Source organism: Pleurodeles waltl, chromosome 11 (genome assembly GCF_031143425.1).
Source record: "Pleurodeles waltl isolate 20211129_DDA chromosome 11, aPleWal1.hap1.20221129, whole genome shotgun sequence".
Taxonomy (NCBI): Eukaryota; Metazoa; Chordata; class Amphibia; order Caudata; family Salamandridae; genus Pleurodeles; species Pleurodeles waltl.
In genome coordinates, this window is record NC_090450.1 from 796,248,412 (window position 1) to 796,269,339 (window position 20,928).

The 20,928-nt window shown below is 41.0% G+C and overlaps 1 protein-coding gene across 4 annotated transcripts in view; it reads left to right on the forward strand.

Annotated features, from left to right (window-relative positions):
• The window catches only part of TBX5 (T-box transcription factor 5), a 399,833-nt gene that overhangs the window by 136,498 nt on the left and 242,407 nt on the right, over positions 1–20,928 (forward strand). The gene's annotated exons all lie outside the window — the stretch shown is intronic.

Sequence of the window (20,928 nt, forward strand, 5' to 3'; positions counted from 1 at the left end):
AAACTAACCAAGTTTGCCCTATCTAAAATTTTACCTTCTGACTTTAGTTCTTTAAGTTGCATTCCATCACAGAAGTACTCTTTCCAAGGCATCCCTCAAGGACCTCAGGTGAAGTTCTTAGAGACTCACAGGTGGCAGGAAGAGGTCAAATGACAGGGCCCAAGTGCCACTGATTAGCTGGACACTTGCAGTAAAAGGCCTCCTGTAGCTTGCTGTGTCCCTTTAGCTTTAACAGTCAGCCTTATGACCCTGGGAGAGCACTGGTTTGTTCTGGGTACCAGAGGGAGAGCAGGTCCAGACTGTTAGGGTTTTTCTCAGGTCTCAGACAGTAGACTCAGAACTCTTCTAAGTTTCCACAGGCCCAGTTCTGCTCTGAAGTGGGTTCCTGAAGATACCACATTTGTGTCTGGCACAAACTAGTAGGTGTGAATGACTCCTGGACATTCATGGGGAAAATGTTCTGGGGCTAACCCTACCCAATTTGGGCATTTTTAAAATAATAAAGGTCTTTGGCCATCCTAAACTTGGGATCTGAGAGTTGGGGGTATGTGTGGAAGTATACTGTGATAATCCTAGTGTTCTCCTACATCAAACACTAACATCCAGTTTAAAGCAGCTACAGTACCCCCAATAAACCCAGAAAACGGGTAGAAGAAAGTAGGGCTTTCCAGCAACCAAACAGTAGATACACAAGAATTCTTTTAGCATTTTGCTTCTCTTCCTTTCAAGTACGCAACAACATGTATAAACTCGGCAGACATTTCAAGCAGGATTTGACACTAATGTCAAAAATGACTCTCAGAGTCCCACCCTGCATATTATGACAAGTTAAGCAGTGTCATCTATTCCCATTGAGATTAGCCTACATGCTACTGAGAGGCACTTTCCACTTTTTTTTACACCTATTCTAAAGTTACTTTTCCCTAAAATTGATTAGAAATCCAACTTCATCATTGAATTTGATTTAAAAACTATTAAAAATAGTGTTTAAAAATTGTTTCTTAGCCAGTCCGATTCCCAAGATACAGTGTGAGGATTTTAATCTGTATTCCAGTTTTCCAAATAGGGAAACTACTGCAACCATTGGCTGTTGTTGATACTTTGTGCTTCCTGGTGCTATTTCTATTTATTTAATACTTTAAAATGCATACCTTTGTTTCCCCTTATTCGATTTTTGTCATTTTGCTAAATAAAATTGACACTATTTTTCTAATTCATTTTGGGATTTGTATTATATTGTAGTTCACCTTTATTACTATTTTTGTTCTGCATTAATATTTCACACATTTCCTCTAAATTAAGCTTCTCTGCTCTGTGCCATAACCACCAGGATGTTGAACTCAGGTTACTTTCATGACTTTAAGGGATCACCTTGACAAGGATTGTGATTTTTAAGGTCCGTACTTACCCCTTCTCAACTAAGAAGATACATTTGTGTGTACTGGGGAATTTATGTTTTATTTGATTTGCATGTGGCGACCCGTGTATTTGTTTGTGCTTGGCTCAGCTAACTGCAAAGGTAGCTACGTGCATGCACTCTCAAATCAGTAATTGCCCAGTTGTCATTATTCTGAATACTTTGAAAGTAGGACCTAAAAAGAGACTTAGATTTGCAGGAGCATCATGAGGCCACCTTTTCTCTTTCCTCAGAAGTATGAGTATTACAGGATTTGCAGACTGACACTGTTGAATATAGGACTAGATGGAAAGGGGAATGACAAGTGACAGGAATACTCTCCGATTTTCATTTTTGACTGTTATTAACTTCTGTTTGAGAAACAAAGTGAAAAACTTCTTATTCGATCTGTAAAATATTGCGAAATCCTTTGTAATATAAGTTAGGAAAGTTTCTAACCTACGGAAAACGACAGTCATCGAATAAGCTGGAACTTAATAAGTGAGTGTTCTTCCATTTCATAAAAAAGGACACTGAGTTAATGTGGCTATGTCATTTAAGGGTGTGGAAAATTATAATTACGGTTGTGCAAAATTATTCCTGTGAGACATTTACTGCAGGCACATGAGTGGTGCAAAATGTGTCATGCCAACAACACTGGCCGTCTTTTGTATTTAAAAGAAAGAAAGAACGTTAATTTCAGGTGAGACTCAGTGTTCAGAATTCTGAGCTGTTCTGTCAATCTAAATGAGTGCTCATTTGAAACCTCAAGCAAGTCGGGTTTCAGAAAGTCAGATACATTCACTTGAATTTCCCTTCTATCACTCGATATGCATGGTTTACAACAATGAGTAGTAGGCCGAGCCCATATTAGTAGGACAAGGATGTTGTTGACTTGCTGTTCATCTGGTTGCTCTCACCTGATAGTTCAAGAGACCTGCAAGCTCTGATTACAAGTTACCAGATGGTCAGTCTCTGTACTCGGTGGGGTGAGATGCTCTGACAAGGCCCGAGGCCTTAGCACCAGTGGGTCCCATCTGTATGCAAGTGCTGGATCGCTGTGTAATGGAGTGCCGTTTGAAGCCTCCCCTGATTTGCTGGGCTGAAAAAAAACTAACTCTGGGACAGAGGTCCACCAGGCCTGGGTGAAGGCAGAAGGACCAGAGGTCCCTTCACTTACCTGCTGTTTCTCAGATTGCCTGGGATGGGTTCCAACAGACCAGGGGAGTGCTTCCCTGCTTAACCAAGAAAAGATGCGTCGACCGGTCCCTGAGTCAGTGTTCCAGCTGGCATGGGGGTGTAAGCCACTGGTTCTGGGCTCCATTCTCCAGTGCACCATGCCACAAAGTGCCCAGAATGGTGTCCTGCAGGCAACAGGAAGGCTCCTTCGCTTGGCTGCTTAAAGAAGGTCTGACTGGGCTCCAGGTTAGAGGTCCAGTTGGACCAGGGTTAGAAGTTCTCAAATGAGCTAAATTCTCCCACCCACCGTATCATTTAACTGCCACAATGGGGTCTTGCAGGACTGTGGAGGTCTTTCGTGCTTGACCAGTTTAAGAAGGTCTGATCGAGTTCTAGGTAAGAGCTTTAGCTGGCCCTGGGTGGAAGCCACTATCCATGGCCTCTATTCTCCAGCCTGCCATGCTACATTGAAGCAAAGATGTGGGCACACAGGTTAATGGAGTTCTCATTCATCTGGCCAGGTTATGAACTTTTGACAGGGCCCTTGTGACACAGCTTCAGCTGGTGTGGGGGTAGATGCATCCATTTCTGGGATCCCTTTGAAGCCCAGTGTCATTTTGAGCCTGGGGCATGGTTCCACAGGCCTGTGGAGGGCTTCCCTGCTTGGCCAGGAAAAGAAACCTTGATGGGACCCTGGGTCACAACTGCAGTTGGCCTATGAGTGGAGGCTTTTGGTCCTGAGCTCCACTCTCCAGCCCACCGTGATGCAAAGTGGCCAGCACCGGTTTCCGCAGGCAGTTTGAAAACTTCCCTATTTCACTGGGATGGAAATGCTCATCCAGGCTCTGGGTCAGAGCTACCAGAAGCCCCCCACTGCCATTGCCTAAGGCCCAAAATGGGCTCCAGGAATCCGGCCTGTAGAGTACCTTTCCATTAGACTGACCTCTCCAAGATCGATTTGAATCTGTTTCAAATGATACTGTGCAACCAGATGGCTGTCCGACAAGATCAAACATCTGGTTGCTTTGTGACCTGACATTTGGTTGGATACTCCATAGGAATGCATGGAATGCCTATATGGCTGGTCTCCCCTGAAAGTCCTGAGGTGGGCTCATTTGACTCTTTGAGCCCAGCTAGGGCTCCAGGAGCTGACATACATTTGCTCAGGTGGCTCCCTCCACCAATTGGTGTGTGTGGTTTCAAGAAAGGCAGATGGCCTTCCTCTGGATTAGCAGGGACAAGGTTCTAGGGAGCCATTTGGCATGTGATTGTTCTCCCCAAGTGCCAGAAGGCCTGGGCCAGCCTGCCCTTGGCCCCAGAGGCCCAAGACTGCCTTTCAGCCACGTCAGATGACCCTTTTCTTTGAGCCCACCTTTCCTTACAGAAGGCAAGGACACAAAGTTAAAATCCTTGTGCAGAAGGCCTGCTCAGGGATGGGCTAACTAGCACCCAGCCAGAGCAATTGTTAGACACATTTGCGTAAATGTTCCCTTTTCACCCATTGTGCTCAGATCACAAGAAAGAATGGTGGCCTTCCTGCATACTAGTAACGATAAGGACCTTGGGACCTGTCAGTTGTCTCATCATTCTTCATGGGCGCTGCACGAGGCTTAGCCGGCCCATTCCAAGCCCCTAGCTACCTTCCAAACATGCCTGATGAGCCTGTTAGGGAGCCAGGCTTTCCAGAGACCAGTAAGGGTTTCTGAAGAGAAACATCCTGGGCAGGGAGCCCTGCTTGATGATGCCTGGAAATCCCACTGAAGGCTCTTTTGATGCTTCAAGACCTAACTCAAGTGATTGAAAGCCCAGCCCAGATGAAACCCACGCACACCCAGAATGATCCTGGGGAACCTAATTCCAGTGCCTTCCTGAGCATGGCCCAAGAGAGACCCTGCCGCCTGGACCCTCCTGTGCTCAATAATGACACATCTGGGATTTAGGTGACCGAGGAGTGGTCTGTCCTGAGAGACAGGTCATCCTGGAAGGTTTGGGCCATGAGTGAATTCCTGGGTCCTCGTGGCTCAGACACCATGTCACAAGATGCCCTTGCCAGTCAGACTTTCATTTCCCCACCACACTTGTGGTTGTTGGAATTCTTCCAACAGTGAGAGATAACCTGATTGTTCTCTATTGGTGCCGCCCGACCAGGAATTGGGTGGGCACAGCTTAGGGCCACTACCTTGGCAGGTGATTCTCCAATGTCAGGGACTGAGCTCTGGCTTCCACTGTTTGACGCAGGTGGTGGATGGCTCAAGTGCAGGTGAAGTGACCCATTATTGCTAGTTCCCTGTTTGTCATCAACAATTTAGTGAGTGACCGCCTTCTACAAAGGCACAACCCAATCCAAAAGTTGTTTCCCCTGTACTTGTTGCTAAAATCCCATGTTTTGCTATGTGACTGCCTAATTATCATCAAATAACAAAAAATATAACTTCAGTATCAAAAGTAACCAACTATGCTCCAACCACAATATTTAGAATTTCATAAATATTTTTTAGAAAATACATATGAAATACTACTGACATTTGTTGCTATAATTCATCATCTACTGGACAAGATACACCATCCAAAACGTTTAGACTAAAAATAACATACAAAACAACTGAAGTACCAAAAAAAGGTTATTGTGACACAATGAGATTCTAAATATTGTTTATAAGATATTCTAAATATTATGGTTGGAGCATAATTGGTTACTTTTGATATTGAAGTTATATTTGTAGCCCCTAGGTCGATAATTAAGCATCCACGTAGTGAAAGATTGGATTTTAACAAGTCAAGGGGAAAAAACTTTTGTATTAGTTACCTGGCTGCCCAGCTCCATGTGACTGGGCTGGAGAGACTCAAGTCGGCTTGCCTGATTTAAGCCTTGAGCCTGAATGACTGGGCAGCCAGTGATTTAGCTGGCTTGAAGTGGGAGATGCTTGCCTGCCTGGTGCTGTGAGGTGAGGCTCCTGGGTCGAGCACCTGGAAAACTGATTTGTAAAGCTGACTCCCAGAGAGGAAGACTGACACAATGCTATGCCTTCTTGCTGCCCGGACAGTCGATAGGCATTGCTGCTTTCCCTCCTCCTCTTGTGGTGGTGGATCACTTGGCATGTGTGTCTATGAAGAACATAGCTAGCTGTAGTAATTAGTGTGACTTGGAGGACACATTACTCATCGACCCTCCAAACGTACCTTGCTACCCCTAGTTTCTCTTGAGGCTATGCCTATCTGACAATCACCTGAACCTCATTCAGTCTAGTGGGGTTATTTTAGCGCTTTGCAAGGGCACATTTATTTTAGCTCTAGGCCTGTGGCCTGTGCCCTTTTACCTAGTTCATTTAATGTATTTTTTTTTATTATCTTAGCAAAAGCTTCATTTTAGCAGTGATATTTTATTATTTTTTCAGTTGCCCTTTCACACTGAATTTGTTATTTAGGGCCAGATGTACTAAAATGCAATTTTGCATTTCCTAAATGGCGACTTCATAGAAATTGCTATTTAGGAAATGCAAAATGCTAAGTACAGAGATACCAATTTCCTATTTCGTAACAACAATTCCTAAAAAGTAGGAATCGCTATTAGGAAACCGCAAATAAGGAATCCCATGGCATTTCTGTCAATGGGCCTGTTTTGCATTTCCCAAATAGTGATTTGCTATTAGGAAATTGCTATTGGGAAATGCAAAACCAAGGATGGCAATGGGTAAAAGCCCCCCCTTGGTGCACCCCAAAAATGGTGGTGCACATGTAGAGCACACATATACCCAAGGGGCATGTGTGTGTGCTATTGTAATTAAACAAAAAGCATTTTGGGGCTTTTTTAAAATTCCATATGGTTATTATTAATGTTAATTGCATATTCTAAATGCCCAAATCGCATTTAGGAAATGCTTTGTACATCAGAATAGGATACGTAAATAGGTAATCCCTATTTGCGATTTCCTATTGTTGGGATCACAAATTGTATTTTCTACAGGGTAGAAATCCCAATTTGTGATTTCCTAAAGGCCTTTGTTCATCAGAAAAGGCCGTTTTGCATTTCTTAATGGCCCGAAATACCGATTCAGACCGTTGAAAAATGTATAAGGGCTGTGTACATCTGGCCCTTGGTTCCTTTGCACGACATTTCACTCTCAACCCAGAGCTGTAGAAGGCTGTACATGATAATTTACCGAGTATTGCCTGCCCAAGAGTACAATGCCTACCTTACTCAGAAAAGACACATTATCACGTCAGGGCAGTTCCTAGAACAACAACATGTTTTATTATAAAACAACATGCTGTCAGAAACTAAGATAGAGAGGACATTCCAGCCAGCTATCTTATGCTCTACCATGTTGTCACAGCTCTGCTGAACTCAGGGTCATCTCTCCATCCACTCAGGAGGACTGCCAGAAGATCAACATCCCCCCACTTACTTATTACCCACATTATGGGGATGGGGTTCCCTTACAGAGACTAGTATGCACAGATTAGGGCTAACACTGCTATCGCTCTCATGCAGATTTTTAGTAGTGCAGATAGGAATTTTAGATTCCCTAGTGTGACATAATGTTCAAACTTTTTACCTGTTTCACTTTTCTGGTCACCATACTAATAATGTTGAGTTTCATTGTCCTAATAATTGAAATTCATGCCTTATTTTTACGTAGAACGCAGTTGATTCAATAAAATGTATTGAACCAAATTCTGCTTCTGTCTGTCTTTTGCATGTATGCGACTTGGGTAACTGAGTAAGATCTGTTCCACCATGACTTCTCTGAGAAGCCATAGAATGTCATGTGTTAGACTGCCACAGATCACCTTTACTTTTGGGCCTTTGTGAGGTGCTGCTAGCTAGCTGAAAGGGTTAGGCTGACAGCTATCAGACGGTGTGGGATAACACTCAATCCCCATGATGAGAATCCTATTAAATAACCCTGAGACCCACCCAAAGCGTGGGTGGGGCTGTCATAGGAGGCTCTGCTCTGTTCCTCCCCAATGTCTTACTCTGATCATTTGTCATAGGACTTGCCTCTCTTGTCTCTGTGCAGAGCTATGCTGCCAGTGCACTTGTCCAACCTGGGGAAGTAAATGTCTGGAATGTCCCAGGTTGCATAACTCTAAATCACCTGGCTGGGTGGCACGTGTGGCTGTCTGTGGTGTCCTTGTGGACATCAGCCTTGGGTGACCTCCTCCGTTCTGACTAGCCACAGTGCCTAGCCTCAGATCTGGGAAATCTTGCACTGCTGGCATACTCTGGGTCAAACAATGATCTAATTTTAGAGAAGTTGAATGCCTTACATGATCTAACGAGCTCAACAAAGAATAACACTGACATCCTACAAATGGAGATGCAAGAGCTTAGGAAGGAACTACAAAACATAACTTCCAGAGTTAACACAGATGAATTTACAGTCAGTAACGTTGAAGACCAGCCTTTCTTTCTCCAGAAAAAACTCAATGCAAACAAAAAAAAGATCTAATTTCTCGAAAAAGAAATTACAAACTTGGAAGTCAGAAACCACAGAGGAAACCTTAGGATCTTTGGCCTACCAGAGCAAGCCAACTCATGTGTGACCTTTGTATGATCTTGGATGCTGCAAGTACTGCAAATTGATTTTAAAAGAGAACTTGAGATTGAGCGAGTCCATAGAGTCCCAACCAGAGCTCTCTATCAGCTTAAAGCCTCCCTACCACTGATTTTCAGAGCACTGCACTATGAACACAATGAGAAAATACTAATTCAAACAAGAACTCTAAATACTCTCACTTGGAAAGGTTACAAAATTGACATTTCACATGACAATGCGAAAGATACAGTCAACTGAAGGAAGCGATTCCTAGCTCAGAAAAATAGAATAAAAGCGATGAACATCTCATGTAAAAATGAGAATCATAAGGGATATTACTAGATGATATTGTTAATTAATGCTTCTAATTAATCTAAGATAATTTACATTCCTACTCATATGATCTTATATGATCGTACGAACTACCTATCCCCCGACAGCGACAAACACTTTTGGACTACAGTAAATTTTATATTACATGATATTGTGCCAGGGTAATTAACACTGTTATTTTTGTACCAGCCTAAATATGAAAACTCTAATTATTTGCTTATATAATTCCTATGAAGCTATCTATTATATAGTACTACTTGTTATTTGCTGAGACATCGCAATATCAGGCGTTTCACTATTTATCTGAACAACACTTACCAAGCGAAGCATCAAGTTAACTATATCCAGTATGACCAGTATAATTAACGCATAACCAGTGAAATATTTAGACACTCCATGTAACTTGCTCTCCGTATCTGTACATGTACATGTGCCTGTACCCACTCCAGTGTCTGCTACTGTATACTCCTTCAGCATATTGTGTACGGTCCAGACCCAATAATATAGAAAATAATTGTAATAACCATATTCACTCTTACATAGAGACAGCTTTTGTACAGTTTTACTGTACCTCATTCTACCATGGTTTGCTTCAAATTGTTACTTCGATTAGTGCATGTGTGACACATACATATTAATGTGGTGCTGTTGTAAAAATGATCCTTGATGCTAACTTAACATTGTCCATTGTCATCTGCTTTCGACTTGCGGTGATTGCTGCTCTCTCTGTTTCTAACAGCATTCATTCAGACTCTGAACCCCATAGCCTCCACTGCCTCCATTTTTCCCAAGAAGGTATTCACTATGTGGGTTGTGGGTGGGATGTGGGTTTTATCTCTTGATCTAACTTTATCCCTACTTACAATTTCTATATCCTCTATCATTACTACTCTGCTATCTTCTCACTCCCCAGAGATCAGCAGATCGAACAATGGGTCAAACATCTAAAAATGACATGATCATGCACCATCTGATCACTACCTCAGTATTACGCCATTCGCTAGCCAATCCATATCTAGGCAAGATTCAAACAAGACCTATACTCAGTTATGTCTCCAAGAAGTGGCTACTCAGTGCCCCGCAATTAAATTTTAAATCTCCCACATCTATCGTACACATTTTAATTAATCCATGACTAATAACACACTTTAAGGTCTCTCCATTAATACAAAAGGCATCAATCACCCAGTGAAGTGCAAGAAAATTATAGACTCTGTGACACACTCAAGGGGGATATAATTATTTTGCAAGAGTCTAAAATTGACCACAGGAACTGCACCTCTATAAATCATGACTGGATACATAGCACTTCCTACTCCCCTGCTGACATGGTAAGAAAAAGAATGGGGTCATTACACTTATAGCTAAAAATGTTAAACTCTATGTCTTGGACAACCTTCACAATAACAAGGGTAGATGGTTAATCATGAAAGTAAAGAACAGCACCACATCATTCTGCATAATCAACATATATTCCGCGACAGCCGACAAACCCCAATTCTAGATTGCCCTGAATAAAAAACTGTGCAAATTATCAAATGATTCTGCCATTATTCTTGCAGGCAATTTCAACTTCCCCTGGGATACCATATTAGTTAGAAGCTCTTTCTGTAAATATAGGCCCAATAACTCACACAAACAGGTGAGAAAGCTATGTAAAAAAAAAACAGTGTAGATGACATATGGCGCTTTCACAATACAAGTAACTAATTTACCTTATACTCCCACCCTCACAGCACGCTCTTTAGGATAGATTGCATACTCACAAACAACATTTTTACCCCAACTGCCTACGTTCCAACTATAGAACTAATATGATTTTCAGACCACTCATGCATCACTGTGGAATTATAAGCATCCTGCATCTCCCCCAAAATGAAACAATGGAGATTCAATTAAGAAATACTCCAGGATCAAACATAAAACTAACCATTAATACCTTCTTTCATGAAAATGACACCAACAAGAAATCCTAGGAAAACGTATGGGCTGCAATGAAGGCCACAATTTGAAGGGAACTCATTAATATCATGTCTAACATAAACAATTGCACAAACAAAAAACTAATCAAACTAGAATTCTCAGTTAAACAACTGGAAAGGAGTTAATTGAAACTAAAAAAAAACAATACTTCCTTCTCCAATTAAAACAACTAAAATATGAATACAACAAAATAGTAAGTGGTCGGGCCCACACCTGGATTCAACGTAACAAACTGAAAAAATTCAAAGAATCTTATCAAAGCAGGTAAAACATTGGCAAATTACTTAAAATAAAAAAATAACAGCAACTATATCTCCGCAATTAGGAGCAAAACAGGAGCAACCCCCGTAGATCCACCGGAAATAGATAAGTTCTTTCAAGACTTCTACAACAATTTATATAACCCCAAACTGCTTTCTCTGCAGTTAAATGCACAAACTACCAAGACAAAATTCAACCTTCAGTGCTCACAGACTCCAACAATACAACTCTCAACCAACCCTTCCCCCTCTATGAGATTAATAATGTGATTCACTCTCTGAAACCCCGGTAAAGCACCTGGACCTGACGGCTTCACAGCCAACTTCTATAAAACTTTCCAAAACAAACTATTACCCCACATGGAATCCCTTTTTCAGTACTATGGGATGAATGAGAACATCTTAGGTACAACTTCTAAGGCCACTATTACCGAAATTCACAAAGAAGGGAAAGACACTCCAGAGGTCACAAACTACAGATCTATCTCCATCTTAAATGTTGATTGTAAAATCTAGGCTAAACTTTTGGTGACAAGACTAGGAAAACTTCTACCCTCCCTTATACACAGGACCCAAACCGGATTCCTTAAAGGCATACTTGGATCAGATAATGTTACATCATTGAAAGAGGCAAATCTCTAACCTCACCCACAATTGCCGTGGCCCTAGATGCAGAAAAGGCATTTGATAAGGTCTCATGACCATTTCAACATGCACTAATGCACAAATTAAGCCTCTGCAATACCTTTATCTTCTACATCTTTGGCTTATACCCATTGCTCATATTCGAGTCAATGACTACCTCTCAGGCAAAATAAACCTAAGCACAAGGGACTGGACAAGGCTGCGCCCCTGCCATATCTTTCAAGTAACAAATCCTTCCTTGTTACTGTCAGATCTAACACACGTATTAAAATAACTGCTTTCGCAGATGTTGTGCTTATTTTCACACAAGATGCTGAAACCCCCATCCCTTCAATCTTGGATGAAACCAACTTATACGCGCTGGTCTCAGGCTACTCCTTAAACTTTGAAAAAACAAATCCATCCCACTGAATAACCTAACTTTGCTGGCCATTGTGAACAATAATAAAGTACTCTGGCAATCATCACAAATTAAATACTTAGGTATACCCTTTAGAAACGACATAGAGGATACAAGAAAACTAGCTTAAGAAAACCTCAAAAAAGTTAAAGAAATACTATCATAATGGTGACCTAAATGTATAACATGGTGGGGTCTCATGGGATGTATCAAGATGATGTTGGCCCCACAAGTACATTTTATCACCTCAGTGCTACCCCTATAACTTTCTACTAATGTTTTTAACAGTTTATACTTCATAGTTTCACAGTTCCTTTGGAAAGGGAAAAGAGGTAGAATTGCTCTCAAAACATTTAAACTAAAAAATTGTTGCAGAGGCCTGAATATCCCCAACTTCCATAAATACCAACTTGCCATTCTAATCAAACAATCTACTTGGTAGATCAATACTCACACCAAAGACAATCCCCTTTGGGCAGATATTGAAGAATTTCTTGCAAAAACATAATCCCTAATTTCAGTGTTAACCTTGAAATCGATTACTTTACAACATTCACATACAATTGTCAAAAAGACCATCGCTGCCCTCAAAACACTCAATAAAAAAACTCACCAACAAAATCCAACAATCGCAATATGCATCCCTTTGGAACAACTCTAACAACAAAATTGATGGAATATCCCCCTCATGGGCATCCTGGGCAATGAATAACATTTCATACAGGTCTAGGCTCGGTTGCAAATCCCTAGACATTTGCAGAGCTACAATACTCCCACAATTTATATAGTATTGACTTCTACAATTTCCTTAAGGTAAGGGCTGCTGTGAAAGTGCTTCACTCCATTCACATCTGACCTTATCCCCTTACTCTCAAAGTGATCCACCCCTCCATGCAGCTGCTGTGACATATGAGATTCTAAACTTCCCCAATATAAACAAAACCACTACTGAAGTCCAATCCTAATGGCTAGAAACACCCTCTACTCCCAGCCAAATAACGATAAGTGAAAAAACTGGAAAAAATATGAACTTACAACCCCACAAACAAAGTATCCCCATCCTCTCACAATACAAATATTGGATTTTACACAAAGCATATTGGACCCTGAAAAACTCTCTAAACTGGGGATCTCAGACAAATGTTGGAACTGCCAGGATTCAATAGGCACCCTCAGTCATATGCTATTTCACTGCAAGAAGCTGAACTCATTCTTGAATGAGATTCAAAACATAATAATTGGAATTGTGAACATTGAAATCTCCCTCAACTTTCATATAGAAACATTAGGACCATGGTCTCACATCCCTGATTAGAAGCTAAGCACTACAGACATGAGTCTGTTGGATCCTCTACTATTAACAATGAGAATAAAAAATATTCTCTGTGAATGGAAATAATTCCAAAACCTAACTCACCATCCATGGTGGGCATGAGTCTGCGCTGCAAGAAGTGTGGATAACACACTATTGAACAACACCTTCAATTACCAGAAATCACATACGCTTTGGAATAAACTAGACCTACCCATCTACAAAATTAAGCCTCCCTGAGCTGATATGCAATACCCCTTCACTTCCACCCTAAAATGCACAATGAGGGACACAAACCACCTATTACTATAATATTATATTTACACAAATAACTTGATGCCACACCAGCATGCTTTCTCTGCTACAGTGCAGTTAGGCTACTGACTCCCCCTGACTCCCCCTGACAACGCTCCCTCATTATACCTTCTAGCCCATTTTTTATTTTCACTGGGGCTTTCTTTGTGTTTCCCCTTTCATAGCTCCCCCTCTCTAACTTACGCTTTTGTTTCTTCTCTATTAGAGCTTGAAAACAATAGTACTCAACTATAATCAGCCGCATTGTAGCTTTGCACATGTATTTTGTATCCTTCTTGCTTTACACCTAGAAATTGTCTCACATGTTATAAGCATTATATCCTCTGAAAATGTCTATCATCCCTTGCTGTATTTTTTACCCTCAAAACTAATAAAATATTTTCAAATGAGAGACTGGAAACAAAAATCGTGATGCAAGGGCATCAAAATTGTTAGTCAGTTCACAGTATAAAGTAAACGCTTCCCTGTTATGCTTTCATGAGAATATAACTGCAGCAAGAACATTATGAATATTCAAGATGCAGTGGATGTATTGGACAGTATTCCAGTGAAGTGATAGATTGGCTCACATGCTATGAACACCTAACATATAATATGAAAAGAAGCCATTTTTTAAAGAAGTCCAACATGTTGGCTCCTGTAACAAAATGTATGATCTCAGTGTTGCCCTGGTTGAGCTGCAGCCACTTATTCAAGACTCACACCCTAATGCCAACAAGGCAGTGGGCCAATATGTTTGTAGTGATTGTGGAACCTATAATGGATGGCTGTTATTTGGGTAATGTGTACCTATGACTGGAAAGCTAAACCCCAGTAGTGTTTGCAAGCTAAAAGCTGCTGTAAATAGATGTTCACAAGACAAGATGAAGGTGGATTGCAGAGGATAATTCACTGGTCAATGCAGAGCTAGGAGCACATAACATAACTAGTGTCACTGCAGTGGTAGGTAGGCAAAAGTACCAGAACCATTCTAATATTGTCTCAACCACCTCCAACCTCCATTTCTGTTAATCTCAGAAGTGACACAGGATGATCTGCGATATTGAATTTTGCAGAGTGATTAAGCATCACAGCTTTACTAGCAGGCCTGAGGTAATAGAATACCAGCTATTATCTGATATATCTATTGCTGCTATCTTTGTATTATTTAAAGTTCTAATGCCTGCATGTCATGGTTGTAGCAGAAAGTGCTTGCTCTGTGACCAATGCCTTCAGCAAAGGCAGCAACAAGCCAGTTGAGCTGGATATAAACTAGGTTCCTTTCTTGTAGTGGGCTAATGATGTGTTTTTCAATGCAGTTGGAAAAATCTTCTTCAAGGGAGCTCTTATTGACATGTTCAGATATTGACAAAAATTAGGCCTGCCAGGGAAATTGACTGTGGGAACAATCCATATGCTTCAGCTCACTGGTCATAAAACATTAAAAGTGATGAGGAGCAGGAGATTAAAGAGGACCTGACCTAGGAAATATCAGGTTTGGTGGCATTCCAAAGCTTGCCCTTATGGATAACATTTCCCTGGAAACAGTTAGAAATGCTAAAAAAAAAATGCATTTCTTGGGGATGGCAGGTTGACAACGGTCCAGTTTGTGGAAAAAGAAGCACTGAAACTCATAATGAGTTATCTGGATGAATATGGGCATTCTCATTTAGTATTAAAAAACAAGCATTTTTGATATCAGATATGCTTTATTGTTTCTACTGAGTATCTCTCTCTTGATTTGGCCTAAAGTTAGAAGTATCACGCAACCTCCTGGTGCAAAATATCAGTGTCACGAGAACCAGTAAGCTTGATAAACTCTAGTTATGGCAGACAGGAACTCCTATAACCAGACAGAAAATGAAACTCAGACCAATAATGACATGAAGTCTTTGGATTAACCGATACTCCCGTCCTATATGATGAAAGCCCTTCCTCCTTACTTTAATACTGAAATAAGGCCTAAACAAACAGTTGAGTTACAGAGAACAGATCGTTGTGCAACCCAGTCTGTTCAACTTGTTGGGGTAAAATAAGGAGTGGGCAGAACTCATGTAGTTTTACATCACAGAATTCCATGGAGTTCATAAAAAAAATGCAGCAAGATTTGTCGAGTTCTACGAGCGGAAAAATTCTAGTCTGCTACAAGCTCGCGAGTCAACGCTATACAGGGAGAGAGTTGTTGACATGTTCTATATGCAACCAATGCAATATAACTCATGACAGCCTGTATATGCAACCATGGTGCCCACTGACTGCACTTTTGTATGAATGCCCCATGCAAGGTGACTTATTATTGCAGGCTATGTACCCATCCATTGTGTCGGCTGAATACAGGCTGTTTACATTAGTTAATCTATACTACAGTTTCAAGCACTGGTTGCTGCACACTGCTGCAGACAGTACCAGCGTGAGTACCATGGCTGATTTTTATGTGTTGACCTTGCCTTCACAATAAAGTTCAACATCACCTTCGGAACTTCTGAATGTGATACAATAGGATCTCTTTCAGGGGATCCCCAGCAATAGTAATAAGCTCTGAATAGTCCCACCCATGTGCACAGATCTGGGAGCACTTTTAAAAATATATACATATGTCTAACACATTTTTTACCATTGTTAATTACAGATATGTCTACAGCCTGCAGTAAGGCTAAAACTGTCCAAATAGCATTGCATTTTCATATTAAAAAGAAGCCAATTGCAAAGAAATGTGTCACTAATAAAAAGTGAACATAAAAAAATATTTCACAAACCTTTTTAGGAGCAGAGCTAAAAGGAACATGAGACATTGTTGGCCAATAGACTGCAATGCAAAGCAAAGCAGAGAAATCTGGCACTGTGCCTTTAAGAACCTCACAGTATCCCCTGCATCATATACCTTACTGGTGACAGTTAGGTCAGTTTCATTTTTTCAGCTCCTGAAGACAGGATCATGGGCACTGACCTTGGCCTTTTTGGTAACTGATATTAAAAAATTGTTCCAAAACCTTTCCTTTTCAGTCATTTGACATTTTTGAACACCAAGAGTGCACAAAGACCTGTTTCTGACAGAAAATATTTTATTTGCCTCTCAAAAATTATTTTACTTTTTGAGAAGTGTCCTTGTGGGAAAAAAAGAAGGTACAAACAGGCCCTCATTCTGTTTGCATTGTTTGACTTCCATAAACCCACCATCCTGAGACATGTAGCCATTGACAAAATCTCAAGGGCAGAGAGAAGATCAGGATCCATGGTCTACAAAATAGAAGGCAAGATACAGCAGCTGGCTCATCAAGAGGCTTTGAGGAAGCTGAACCTTCTTCCAAAGTGTCCTCTTGCTCCAAGGACCCTCAAAGAGGGAAATCCAGAGAGAGACGAAAAAAAAAGAAGAGGAGACGCTCCTGGTCAACATCAAGGACAGAACAGCTACCAGTATGCTCCCTGTTGAAAGGTACGCTGTTGAAAATTTAGTTGGGGCATCACTCAATGTTGAAGTATTCTCGACGGTGGCTGTCAAAGTATATGTGGACGTCCAATTCACCACACCCTCCACATTCATTCTCTGTTGAAGTATATGTCGGCGTTGAAGTCACCATCGGCAGGCCACCATCGATCGACATGGAAGCATGCACAGACATCCAAACTATTGTCAAAGTCACCTTCTAAGTTGAGAGGAAACCAATTGCTGTGGATATAAAAGACATAGGGCCTGATTTAGATACTGGCGGACGAGTAACTCTGTCCCAGTTGTGACAGATATCCCATCCACCAAAATCTAAATCCCATTATTACCTATGAGATTTAGATTTTGGTGGACAGGATATCCGTCATTATTGTGACAGAGTAACTTGTCGGACAATATCTAAATCAGGCTGACAGTCTTTACCAGCAAATTCACCCGCTTCTCAGTCTAGGCCTCACTCTGCCCCAAAAGTCAGACAGCAGTCAAACGTAAATGTATCTCCATGTTGGCTTCAAAGTTTACATCATAGACCTGTGCCACACACATCTGACTGAATATTCTCAAACTTACTCTCCATCGAGGGTCACACCTCAGATTCAGATCTCAAGTGTTCAATCACCAAGTACTCCACTCCATCTCCAAGATCTGCATCACCTCAGGTTTTGCCAGGCAGACCACCTATGCTCCGTACTACTTCTACAGAGCCTCTAATAAATCCTCATATTCAAAAGTCTTCTCATAGGCCTCCACAAAGATCCAGATCTCCACAACATCATTGGTCCAGAGATAGATGTGGGAGATCTTCAAGGAGCAGATCTATATCTAGACACTCCAGAAGATCAAGCAGAAGATCCAGATCTTGGCATAGAAGAAAAGATCTCCATCTAGGACAACCACCACCTGCTCATCGGTCAGAGGTTATTCACCAATTTTGACAGATATATCCCTACCAAGAATTTCTCCAATAGATGATCTTCTTACTTTTAACAAGGTCTTAATCAGAAGGGCAGCAAAGTGGAATATAGATATACCTATCCTTACAACGTCATCTTCTGTAATATTTGAGACTTTTCATCAAAGAACGACAGCACAACTATTACTTCTTCTGGTTCCCAGTCTGTTAGAAATGTGATGCAATTATTTCTTACACCTGCGTTAGTGAAGTCTGCTCCATCTCAACTTCTAAAAAAATATAAGGAACCTGACAAAGTCCTGCTGTTCCTTAGAGCAGACCCTCCTCCAGATTCTGTCATTGTAATGGCAGCAAAGAAGTCGCACACTATTGCTTCTTCATCTTCCGTACAACTAAATAGAGAATGTAAACAAATAGATTCTCTTGGTAGAAAGATGTGTGGAATATCATCATCAACAATGAAGGTTGCCAGTGCTTCCATCTTAATGCACAGATATGACAGATCTCTATGGAATTCGTTGCACAGATTTACAGAAAAACTCACAGAAAAAGATAGGCAAGATTTTCAAGAAATCTTAAATGAAGGTAGCCTAGTTGCGAATCAGATCAGAGATGCAGTAGCTGACACGTCCGATCTCCCTTCTCATGGATATTGTAATGGGGCCTGTGCACATAGACCATCTTGTGTCAGGCTCACTGGACTCAAACCAGAAGCACAACACTGAATTTTGAATTAGCATTTTTGGGGAAAACACTATTTGAGTCACATGCAGATAACAAGATGCCCTGAATGAAAACTGGGATCGACACCTTGAAGGCTACTGGCCTAGAGAAGAATATTGTAGGAAGTGCAGACCCTACGATAGGAGATTTTGCTCCGAGAGTTCAAATCCTTAATTGGTCTCACCAACAGCACCAACAACAGTGAGACAACCCTATCACCCTTGAAGGCCACCAAGAGTTAGGGGAAGCCAGCAACTGTCTGCATCCACTGGAAAGCCTGTGGCTAAACAATGAGCCTTTACTTCTTCCTTCTCTGTTTCCCACTCTGATACGGGGAGGTATTACAAAGCATCCGGAAGTGTGGCACTTAATAACAGACAAACAGGTCTTAAATATTGTTCAGAATAGATATCCTCTTCAATTCAGGTCCCCCCCCTTTGGTTGCACCATTCAAAACATTGCTATATCAGAAAGCTGTACTGCCAAAGGAAATCAATAATCTTTTGCAGAAGCTTGCGGTGGTGGAGGTTCTTCATCAGAGAGGGTTGGAGATTTATTTCTGATATTTTCTGGTATGAAAGAAAGGATCAAAAGAGGAATTTAGACCCATTCTTGATCTTTGAGTACTAAACAAGTGCAAAAAAAAAGAGAAATTCAGAATGTTGGCAGTACACCAGGTCTATCCTCAACTTCACAAAGGAGACTGGATGTGTTCAATAGACATCCAAGATGCTTACTTTCATATTTCAATAACAATAAAACATTGAAAATGTCTTCACTTCAAAGTAGGCACAAATCATTATCAGTACAAAGTCCTACCTTCTGGGACAATGTCAGCACTTTGAAAATTTGCAAAATGCATGGCCGTTGTTGCAGCATTTCTGAGGAAACAGAAAATATTTGCGTATCCTTACCTGGATGACTGGCTAATAAAAGGCACATCAGCAATGGAGATAGAGAAACATTTCCAGTCTTAACTTGAAACACTAACCAACCTGGGTATTCAGGTAAACCTCATATAGCAAGACAGATGGCATCTCTACTGAGGTCAGTGGCTTCTTGCATCCTTGTAGTTCCATATGTAAGGCTTCACATAAGGCCCTTACAAAAATACCTAGAAGATCCGTGGCATCAGTACTTGAATCACGAGGAAAAGAAACTGACCATCTCACATCATGCAATCCAAACTCTTCCATGGTGGAAACAACTGAAGAACTTATTATTAGTAATACCTATCTATCAGGATCTGCCTCATCAAACACTGATCACAAACAGCTTTCTCTTGGGTTGGGGAGCTCATATGGGACCCCTTCAAACCCAAGGGGTATGTTTGGACAAAGAAAATACTTATTATGTCAGTCTTCTAGAATTAGGAGCAATCATTCTGGCACTGAAGTCCTTCCTTCCATCAATAACAATAAATTCCTTTCTTGTTCAGGTTGACAATAAAACAACAGTGCATTACCGCGACAAGTAAGGATGAACTCATTCTCGTCCTCTCTCTCTAGAGGCTCGTGGATAATAACTAGGCACTTAACCATAATGGCCATTCATCTCTCAGGTGTTTAGAATGTACAGGATGATTCACTCTAATGAGTATTTCAAGAAAACCATGACTGGGTTCTAAACGGTGAGATTGGGGCTATCCGCAAATAGATTTGTTTGCAGACTTAAACAATGAAAATTGCCAAGACCACTCATACAGGTTCTTCCAACCAGAGTCATGCCCTTTTGATAGAATGTTCAGTGAAATTTCTATACATGTTTCCCCGATTCCTCTCATACCGGCAGTGCTTATCAAATTCTACGAGTGAAAAACGAGAATTATAGCATTGTAATGGCTTTGTCAGTGGTGTCTCATAGATCTTCTTTACCTATCAGAGCAACCACACAACAGATTTCTGTGCAAACAGGATTTCCTATAAAAAGTTCACAGGACAGATTCTGCACCCCAACCTTCCATCACTGAGCTTGACAGTTTGGCTCCTGTTTTCCTCCAATATAGCCGTCTAGGTCTTTCACAAGAATGCATGGACATATTACAAGAAGCTAAAAGGTCTTGCACAAGAAACCTGTTTGCCCTTAAGTAGAAGAGGTTTTGCATATGGTGCATACAAAATGGTCACAATCCATCCTTGTGTGAGGAAGAACAGTTTATACCTTATCTGCTTCATCTGGGAAGGTCTGGTTTACAGTTTTCTTTTATGAAAGTACATCATGAGGCTATAACGGCCTTTAGAAAGCCTCAATCACAAACCTCTTTTTTTACAATACATGTAATTAAAGACTTCCTAGAAGGGCTTAAGAGGGTTTTCAGTTAGGTCCCTGTCTTTTCCTTGAGAACTCAACATAGTCAGATCCAAACTAATTGGAGCCCCTATTTGAACCATTTCAGAAGCCTCTTTACAACATCTCACATAGAGAGTGGCTTTCTGAGTGGCTGTTACATCTGCACGTAGAGTGAGTGAAATTCACACATTCTGGCCCTTATTATGAATGTTCATG